Source organism: Trachinotus anak, unplaced genomic scaffold, assembly GCF_046630095.1.
Source record: "Trachinotus anak isolate AG129_WGS33_773 ecotype Australia unplaced genomic scaffold, CSIRO_AGI_Tana_v1 ptg000011l, whole genome shotgun sequence".
Lineage (NCBI taxonomy): Eukaryota > Metazoa > Chordata > Actinopteri > Carangiformes > Carangidae > Trachinotus > Trachinotus anak.
The window spans coordinates 9342955-9353361 of NW_027273862.1; positions in this window are offsets into that span (position 1 = coordinate 9342955).

Here is a 10407-nt window from a genome sequence, read left to right on the forward strand (position 1 = left end):
GAAAAGTTGGGGTCAGTTAATAATAATAATAATAATAATACCATTCTCTCACAAAATTGACAGATTTAAGGAGAACATTGAATCCAGCCCTACTGTATGTGATGTCTCATCTTCTCTCAGGTGGTTTTCCTCTTGTCATCCAGCAGTGAAAAGGGAGTGAAACCCCCTCTGTCCTGCCTGTGTTTCTCCCCATGTCCATGCAACTGTAAAAATCTCACCAGCTCAACTCAAATACATCAGCAACAGAAATGTAAATGGTTCCTCATGACATGTATGAAACATCCTCAACGTGTTTCTTACTAACATTATTGTGTTTGCTGTAAAACTTTTATTGTTGCATGGTTGGTACCTCAAAGAGATTTATTTTTTTTAGCCTTGCCTTGTATGTACTTAACATCACAACAAGATTAATGTTTTTTTTTACTGCATTACCAATCATATAGGGACAGAAGTGAATGTGTCATTAGCAAACCTGGGTCAAACAGTAATCGGAAGTTCATCTAAGGGTGCATGAGTTAGGTTTGCTACATGAGGAGAATTCAGATTTCACAATCTGTCAGCTACAGAAATGTTTATTAAGTACCTTCTTATTCTCCTAAATACATCTAAAATATTTGGCACTCACTGAACAGTGAGTGCCAAATATTTGCTATTTGGCAAACCATTGAAATGGTACATAAAGAGCAATTCAAAAGAAAGCTCACGTGGAAAGCAAAGTGCTGCTGCACCATTCAGTTCATCTAAAGTGGCAAGCATGTTTTATATGTGGTCCAATCAGTCATGTCAGAGCAGGTGACACTGAAGCACTTACTGTGGCATCATGGATTCGGATGACAATTTAAATGTATTGAGAGCAATGCAGCCGCAGCCTTCTGCCTTGTGGTTTGAGGAATTGCTTGCCCTATTTACAGTAAAAGCTAAAGCAAACCACCGAAGCTGTGCATATTTTTTTACCCAGGTTCTTTACTGATACTGTTCTATATTGATAACTGTTTCTCATCATCCTCAAACACTTGTATGTCCTCAATCCAGAGAGAAGCATAATATTCTTAAAAGCATTCCAGTTTGATATCTTAAACATACCTCTCTCAGTCCAGGTCAGCCATGATCAGCCATGCTACCTTAAGAAGTGCTAAAACCCCACTGTCTGTGTTTCTGCTGCTCTGACAAGCTTCATCCAGACCTAGGTTCAGTTCCTCCATTCACCACAGCATTTGCAGATACTGGAGACTAAGCTGCAGTGTTTGCAGAACTGCTTGGACTTTCAACAAGTTGGAGGCAATCACTGAATCGGGAAAGTAAAGATAGTGTTTCGAGTCATGGCGACAAATCATTTTCTTGTTGATCCTCATCTTGCACACACTTTTCACATCCTATGATTTTTGTGAAGAAAATAATACACTCAGTTTTTATTTAGCATGTATATTTCTGACTCACAAGTCAAAAGCAAGCTTTGCTTTGCACATAGCAGCTGTTCTCTCGTCCAACATGGAAGGTGTTCATTTTGTGAAAAAGCCTCTGTTGTCACTGCAGACAGACCACAGCCATTTGGCACTCAAGTAGACTAACAGAAAGTATGTATTATTTGCTGATGCTCCTCTGCCCAGTTATAGATTAAGTACATTCTTGACACCAGTGCACACATTTGTTCATCACATCCGGAAATGAGTTGATTTGTGCCAGTGAGTTGCAGCTTTTGGATGCTAGTCAGTTACACAAGACACTATCACATCTGTGATGCAGGAGTTACATTTTATGATAATATAGCTGCCAAAATCTAATGTGAAATCTTGTGTTGAAAATTCTTAGTAGCAGTATTTAAAATTAGGGTTTTCATGTAGTTTTTTTCCCCGCATATATTTCAGTTAAATCACACCATTTTGCCTGTGTTTTAGGTCGTGATGCAGTAGTGGGTTATTATGGTGGGTGGAGCTGACACAGAGGATCTGCAATGGGGATTAGCATAAAGCCTGCCTCCAGCATAAAGGATGTATGCTCTCCTTATAGGAGCTCTTTTAACCTCTGTCTCTGAAATACTTGTAACTCTTTTCCTTTTGTTCATCTTTTTGTTGGCTAGAACAATCAGATTTTTTGGAGGACAATTGCTCACGCTGTCATTTCCTAGAGATGTTAATTACTTTGCTAATTATGTTTATTTCATCCTCTTTTTGTAAGGGTTTTATTAAAACAGTATACCTCATGTTGGTAACTTGTTGATTTGATTCTGATCAGTTTCTTGATACTGCACATTTTATAATGAGTAGAACATATATATGTAAGCATCCTGTAGTTTTGTGAGCCAAGTTTTTCATAGAAAACAGGATAGGCTGTTTCGTTTTACCTCAGTGTGAGTCTTTACTCATTACAGTGGCCTGGATGGTCTAGTCTAGTGGTGAAGGGGTAAAAAATGTCAGTGGAAGTAATCCAAATTGACTTTTACATTGTTATTCTGCAATAGTTAGTTATTGCCAAGCGTTTACAGTTTAGAGTTTAAAACGTGTTGACTCATCTGCTACAAAAAAATGTCTGGATGAATAACAGCCTAAAAGTCAGTTTTTGGTAGAATACCACTTCTACACAACCTAGGTGACTGAAGTCCTAGGCAGGGAGAAGGGCTAAAGGGACGTCCTCCCCAGGCAGGTCATACCCTTTCAGTGCAGACAGCCATTTAGAAATAATTGTGTCTTCTCTACTCAGGTGCCCCATCTTTGCATAAAATTGTAGAGGATCATGCCAGCATATCTGACTCAGATACATGTCATTTGTTGTCAAACAAAAGCAAATTTTGTCATTTTGAACGTAAATCAAGGAAACACTTATGCACAGATGATATTTTGTTTTGTACAAATCACTCAGTGTATTTCTGTCTCTGGCTTTTCCCTGTACATTCTGGTGCTTTGTGGTGAGCTGCTTTGTCCAGTGATGTCACATTGTTGTGCTTTTTTTGGTACATCTTCTTCTCTGGTTTTGTGTATACCAGCTCAGTTGTGCTTCACAGAAGGTGAAAGCACGGACTCAGACTCTGTGGTCATGTGCCACCAGCGATGCTCTGCAGCTACTCACACACCTTTGTAGTCATTGTGTGCCGAACCGAACCTCATTCATGTCACTGACGCTACTGTAGGAGTAAATTGTAGGAGCACGTAATAGATTAGCACTTCTTCTTGGGCCATGAGCAAATTTGGGCTGTCATCTTTACATTTCTAGAAGTGCAATTTTCTTAGTCTGTAAAATGACGGATGCATTACTCAGTGTTAGTCGTGGCAATGGTGGCCATGATTTGTGATAGAAAAATTGCTTGTTCAGAGGAATCAGTTACAGGATAGGTAGTACTTGTGGTTTGTAGAAATATTTCCACTGTGTTACCATATGTGAAAATGTCAAAACTTACAGCAACTCTCAAGATGTCTGTGGAAACTACTCTTCTGTAAATAAACATCAAAGAAAAAGGAAAACAAGACTCAGTTTGATTCTTGTGTCTACGAAACTGTGCAGGCAACAGCCCAAGGGGAATCTCACCTTAATTTTCTTTTCTATTGCTTCTGTCTACAAAAAATTTTCAGTCAGTTCAAATTCCTGTGTGAAAGCTTTTCCTGGCATTTTACATTCCTAAAAATGACATTTTAGATACCAGGGAGCATGCCAACATTGGTTATATCTTGTCATATTGCATTCATTTTGACCTTTATGTTATATCTCAGGGCATGATGTCTTGGTTTGTGCTAGTTTGCATAGATTAAAATTTATCTCACCTTCTTGACTGTGAAAAACTGTCAAGCAAAGCCTAGTATATGATTATGTAGAGATAATGAAATTAACAGCTATAATACCACATCACGGTTGTATGCCTCCATGACTCAGACTAGTTTCAGATTACATCTCTGTTTATCCAGTCATATAAAATAATAACCACTTGTGTGAAATTTTGTCATAATTGTCATAATAACCTGTAACCACCAAAATCAAATCAGTTTATCCTTGAGTCCAAGTGAATGTTTGTACCAAATTTGAAGAAATTCTGTCAAGGTGTTACAGAGGTATTATGTTCAAAAGGCCAATACCATGTTTTGTGAGGTCAGTGTGACCTTGACCTTCGACCACCAAAATCTAATAAGTTCCTCCTTGAGCCCAAGTGGAAATTTGTGCCAAGTTTCAAGGGATTCCCTTGAGGAGTTCTCGAGATATTGCATTCACATGGCCCAAATCATGTTTTGTAAGGTCACCATGAGTCCAAGTCCATCAAACTTCATTCACTTACTTGCCAAGAGCTACCATACTGATACCATTGATAGCACTCTTATGCGGTAAATATGAAGCTCCAGCTAACAGCCAGTTCACTAAGCTTACAACACTCCAGAAAATCTCTGCTCTTGTTTAAGAAATATTCTGGTCGGTTCTTATTTTTATACATAACATGTTAGCGAGGCTTGGGAGTGCTGGTAGGCGGATTTTGTTACCTTTGGACAGATCCTGGCTGGCTGCTCCCCATGTTTCCAGTCTTAATGCTGTGGTAGTGGTATTAATCTTCTAATCTAACTCTTGGCAAGAAGCATATCAATATATTTTCAAAATGTCAAACTGTTTTATTAAATGCTGTAACGTCCACGTTTTTGTGTTGTCACTGAGTCAAGAACTTTTACTCATTATACCACATTTATAAATCAGAAAATATTATACAAGGGGTACTTTCTTAGAGGACAGTTATTTAATACAGCTAGTTATATTACTTAAAAGAGTAGGAAAGTGAATGGAGCCACTTTCTAAAAATGACTGTCCCAGCTCCATTGAAGAGCAATAGGCTATACACAAAATATGATGTCTCTAGGGCCCAAACTACAATTAAATAAATCCTGCATAGTAATAACTGGCCACCTAGCTTCCCACTGGACACACACTTCAGCCTGGTAACAAGCCCACAGTTGCTTTGTGCCCCACCCTTTTCATCCAGCATAGCCTGAGGATAATAATCAGTCATACTTAAACCTGCCATTCCTGTATTAACCACTTGAGGGCAGTGTGGTCATTTCCAATTTTTCCTTGAAAAGAAGCATATAACCTGGTGCCACTCCCAGTAGGAGAGACTGATGCTCAAGTGTCAGGCCTCATGTGCTGCCCTGACCTTACACCTGTGTTGACGATAGCTGTGCACTCATGTATAGATTGTTCAACATCCCTGCAAATTTTTAAAAATTAATAAAATGTATTTTTTTTTTAAATATTACTCCATCATTACAAAAATATGCACATTTCGAATACAAAAAGTGAGTGTTTGGGAGTATGCGCACATTGCCAAACATCTGTTCATCTGTGTCTGTGTCTTGGATGGATGGGTAGTTCTGTGTGTGTATGTGTGCACAGGGGAGAGAGACAGACAGACACTGAAAAAAAAGACAGAGGGAGGTGATGGAGATAAGAGGGGGAGATGAGGGCAGAGACTTAAGACAGGAGCGCTGAGGCGACCTCACATGGCAGAATCCCCTGAAGAGTTAGATAAAAGCTCTCGCTGAGCGACAGAGGGGTCGGACTCCCTATCTCCAGCCACTCATCACTGTTAATCAGAGGGTGAGGCTCCTCTCCAGAGGTCTGAGACAGTTCACGTATACAATATCACACATCCATGCACAAGCATATAGACAAATACAAACACGCACACTGTGCTTGCCAATGCAATGTGTAATTTGTATTGTTAGTGTGTATATGGTGTTTCCATCCTCCAACAGCGGAGAGGTCTCTGGGCTAGTTCAGCATGCCTCATTTTTCATCGGAGGGGCGGGCAAATGGAGCACAGAGTCAGGTGAGGGCTGCACTAATGAGGTAGAGCTCGCTGCCTATGGGGAAATAACTGTGTGAAGCTCTTGAATCAGCCCATTCATTCTGCCTCTTCCTGCGCCTGCTACTACACTACTACAGTCTCCACCTTCAGCATCAGCTCCACTTGCTTCACTGCCGAACTGTATGTGCTCTCTGACAGTTCAAAGCAGAAAGTAGAAGACCTCCTGGGTAAGCAAGTATTTGCAAATTGATTTTTTTGTTTGTAGAAAGTGGGGGTTATAGTTCAGCCAGGTAGTCACTAGATAACAGAATATCAGGCTCCAACACAAGGGCCAGAATATAAACTGCAAAATACCTATTTATGAATGGATGTTTCTTATTCATAATGGGGTCATTTCGGCCTTACCGACCCCACTTCATAAGATCCCAACACTGTCTTGCATTTCTTTGCCAGACAAACATCATGCCCACTCAGTCTGTACTTGTTAAAACATTTCTTACTAACATTTCTACAATTGTTTAGATATTGCTTAATTCAACTCCTTACACTAAAAGCATTATATTGACCACAATCCCCTTTTCTCGGGACTATTCCTGCTTTAAATACCCATATAAAAACCCCATGGTGTCTTACATGTGGTGATGACATCATGGGTGCAGGTCTGGCACATGACCTTAGCTGAATGTCATTCTATCTCTGCTGTCTTTCCCACTGTTTTCCTCTAAAAAAAAGAAAAAGAAAAAGAAACAGAGAAAACAATATATAAATACATAAGAGCGTTCTTTTTAAAATGTACTTCTGGATATATATTCTACTCTTTGTATATTTGATATTCAAGCAGTTTTCTTCCACTGCTTCTAAAAAATTAATTGTTATTCTGATTCTGAAGTGTTTCACATTCTGCATGCACATACTGTACATCCATGCTTTCTTTGCATTGCGTCCATTTAGCAATTTTCTGAAATTACTGTAAGGAATAACACTACTTGCAGATAAGAAATTTTCTCAATGTCAGTCCTACTGCAGGTTATAACCTGCCAATCAAATATTCCCCTGAACTAAACAGAGACAGCCTGCGGAGACGGATAATGAAGTAGAAGAAGGTGGGAGATAAATGAATGAAGTTAGGGAGAGGGGGATTTGAGAGGAGGATGAATGTGGAGGAAGTCATCTGCTTTATTTGGACTGTATATCTCTGGAATTATATTAAACCCTGCGCTTTACATAAGCTTTCATATACCCAATGAAGTAGCTGTGAAAGGTGAGCTCACAGGGTCATGGCTGAAAGAGAAACCAGGGAGCTGTCGGTACTGGCTGTGAACTGTTTGCCCCAGCTTCCTTTCTCCCCTGGGTTCTGTGTGCTGCTCTCCATTCACTGTTGGCTGGCCACAATAGGACCCCAGAGAGGAAGCAGCTTTAAAACCCCCTGTATACCAATTTTCCCCACTACAACCAGGGGCAAGATATTACACTCGAATTTAAAGTGAAGAAATGATGCGTCCTTCACTCCCTTGTCAAGATAAGTCAGAGGATTGGATGAAGGAGGCAGGAGCCTTATTATGCTGTTGAAAGTGTTAATGTAATGTTTTTTATTTTAGGTTTTTATTTTATAACTGTTATCCTTCATTTTTCTGTTCTCCTGTCCTACTTACAATCCAAACTACGCATGCCCACAGTTGATAAGATGCCCATGTAGGGGGATGCCTTGAATCTGCTAATGGACTGACAGCATGCCTGTCTCACTGGCTTTACACTGGGCCAACAGTGAGTCAATCCAGCTATAGTTGTGAGCCAGCCATGGCAATGAAAACCTTCAGCTTTGGGCAGTGCATGTGGATTAAAGCCTGCATGTAGCCTGCCAGTGAAGGCTTGCTCCGAGTGAAGTGCTGGCTCCTGGCCATCAGTCATCCGACAAGGGTTTTACTTGCCCTTACATTATATCCAACTCTGACCTGATGTCAAAGCTGCAGGAGCTCAAATCTCTGCATACATTACACCAGGCCTGGCAGAGTCATATAAACACACAGGTCCTCTGGACTCAAGGGATAATTCTACCAGTATTTATGCCTGTTAGCAAAACAGTTATATATCTCTAGTTGATTTGCATTTCCTCTGTCTGCCTGTGCATTAAACAGAGAGAGAAATGCATTTCAGCTAACAACAAAACCAAGAAAAAAAACTTTAAACAGAGTGCATTAAATCCACATTGTAGACTTTCCATTCAAGTCACATTTCAGACAGAATTAGCCACATAAACTTGGCTGCCAGTGCTGCTGACAGACTTATGTGGTTTTGATGAAAAGTCATAGAGCCAGTCCTTGCACAAAGAATAGCATTTATTGGCACGTGGTTCATCTGGTGACAATAACCGCAATGCTACATAATCACAATAAAAAGCTAGATTGAAGTTTTGTGCACAAATTAAGCTTGTCATCAGTTATTGGTGAAATGTCTCCAGAGCACAAGAACTACATCACATATGTCATATTTTACTAAATTGTAATAGTTTATCATTTTTTTAAAAATGGAATGTCCTTTTATGAATCCTTGAGGAGAATCTATAAGGGGCCATTTTTTAACAGATCTATGTACACAACATGTATCTCTACCTCAACACAACCCATTATCCTTTAAGCATGTGTGGAAAATTACACAACAAAGACTGCGTTCCTTCATTATAAGCAAAGATGTTGGTAAAAATGACTCATTCTTTGTTAAGCTTTGTGTACAACAAAGCTGGGTGCTGGCTGTGGCAGTGTTTGGTTGTGCAGCCTTGCTAGCTGGGCCTGATGCAGGAGACTTATTTCCACATCAGTGAATGGTACAGGCTGAATCTCAGTGGGCTGGGTGACCCACTTTTCAGCTCTCCAAGTATGTGCAAGCGTTGCGCACTGCACATCACACAGCACTCGGCCGTTATCTAGATTCACTCACAAGTCGTCGCCAGCTTCTTGTGGCAAAAGGCAGCAACAACAGCGAGGAATGCCAGCCATTAACGTCATATCCCAGAGCATCAAGAACGTCATTAAAAATAATTTGTTGTACATTTTACACAGGCTGTTGCTACAGTTTAACCATTACAGTTCTGGTATAAAAGTTTTGTTAATGTTGCTGTCTTGGCTGAATGACAGTTAAGTCTGAAATTAAGGAACAACTGAGGTAACAGTGCCCAGTTTAAGTGTTACTTAAAAATCAAGAAAATTTTGTGTAGGTAAGTGGGTATAATCCAAAGTTAAAATCTTTTAAGCACAAAATAAACCCTTTGTTTACTTTCTCTCCAACTAAGAGACAGTGAGGACATAAACAGGGAGCTAAAGTCTGTCACTTTGAAAGATGTCTAGTTGGTTTGTATAACTCAGACTGCTGAAGCCTCATATTAGCTGCACCGTAGTTTCAGAATGCATTTTCACACAAACTGGGAGCTGTAGATTTTGTCCCCCATCTTTGACACTACAATCACATCAAGTTATCCTTTCAAGGCCACCATAAAAAGGTGATGCTACAGTGACTAAGTCATCTATCACTGTACATATAAGCATGTGAGTACTTTATTATCTATATTATTTTATTATTATGTATTGCATTAACTTTTCAAATCCAGCTTTGGATTGGCCTCCAAGATGCAAATACCTCTGTGTGTCTGTCAAAGTGGTAAAGAATCTGGCTTTTATATTTTTGACTAAAAAACATAAATATATAATCATGCTCAAAATGAACATTTATTATCATTTAATACCATGACCTTTCCTTAACTCAAACAATTTTATTTCCAAACTCTAACAAAACCATAATCAAGAGATGAAATGATTACTGGTTTCATGCTAAGTCACAGTAAATATGCCAGACAGTTAATATAACCGTTTAAATTTTAATTATAACTATAACTGTGGTTAATTACTGTGGTTAATCTAACTCACATTAGAAAAACAACAGCAACAGTCTCCCAAATGCATGCACAGCATACAACAAAGGTTTGTATTGTGTCAGTTATAATATAGCAGAAGGCAGTGACAGTGCTCCTTCAGACATTTTTTAGCCCTCTGAGAGAACAAGGTCTGAAATGTGATGGAGCCGGTGTCAAGTTGCATTTTTTTCGCTTTAGCCTAACAGCTAGCTGAATGCCCATTAGCTGTTAAGAATTCATTCTGTGTAGATTTCATTTACACATCGCTGAAACGGAGTACTGTCTAGACCAGTTTATCATCTTCTTCTATAAGGAATTTCTCACATAACTATAATGTGACAACATTGTTGGAATTTCTGTAAATGATCATCACTGGCACTGGATGTCACACTAGACCGCCAGCATCTCAGACCAAAACAAATGCTTCGTCAGGCGGGTGTTCGAAAAGAGTGAAGGAGGCCACTAAACACACAACAAGAGGCACAACCGAATAAAATTGCTGCATGTACCTGACAGCCAACAAAAAAACCCTTCTACCATCTATCCACAACCATTAACCCACACCAGCATTGCTGTGACATGCTCCACAGCAATGCTGACAGTTAGCCAGCTAGCCGAAGCAACATTTGCTGAATAAATTCATAATTTTGTTAACAGCAAGTCAGCTAATGTTTTCATGCTATTGTAGCTGTCACTAATGAAAACAGACATGTTTACGTAGAATCAATTT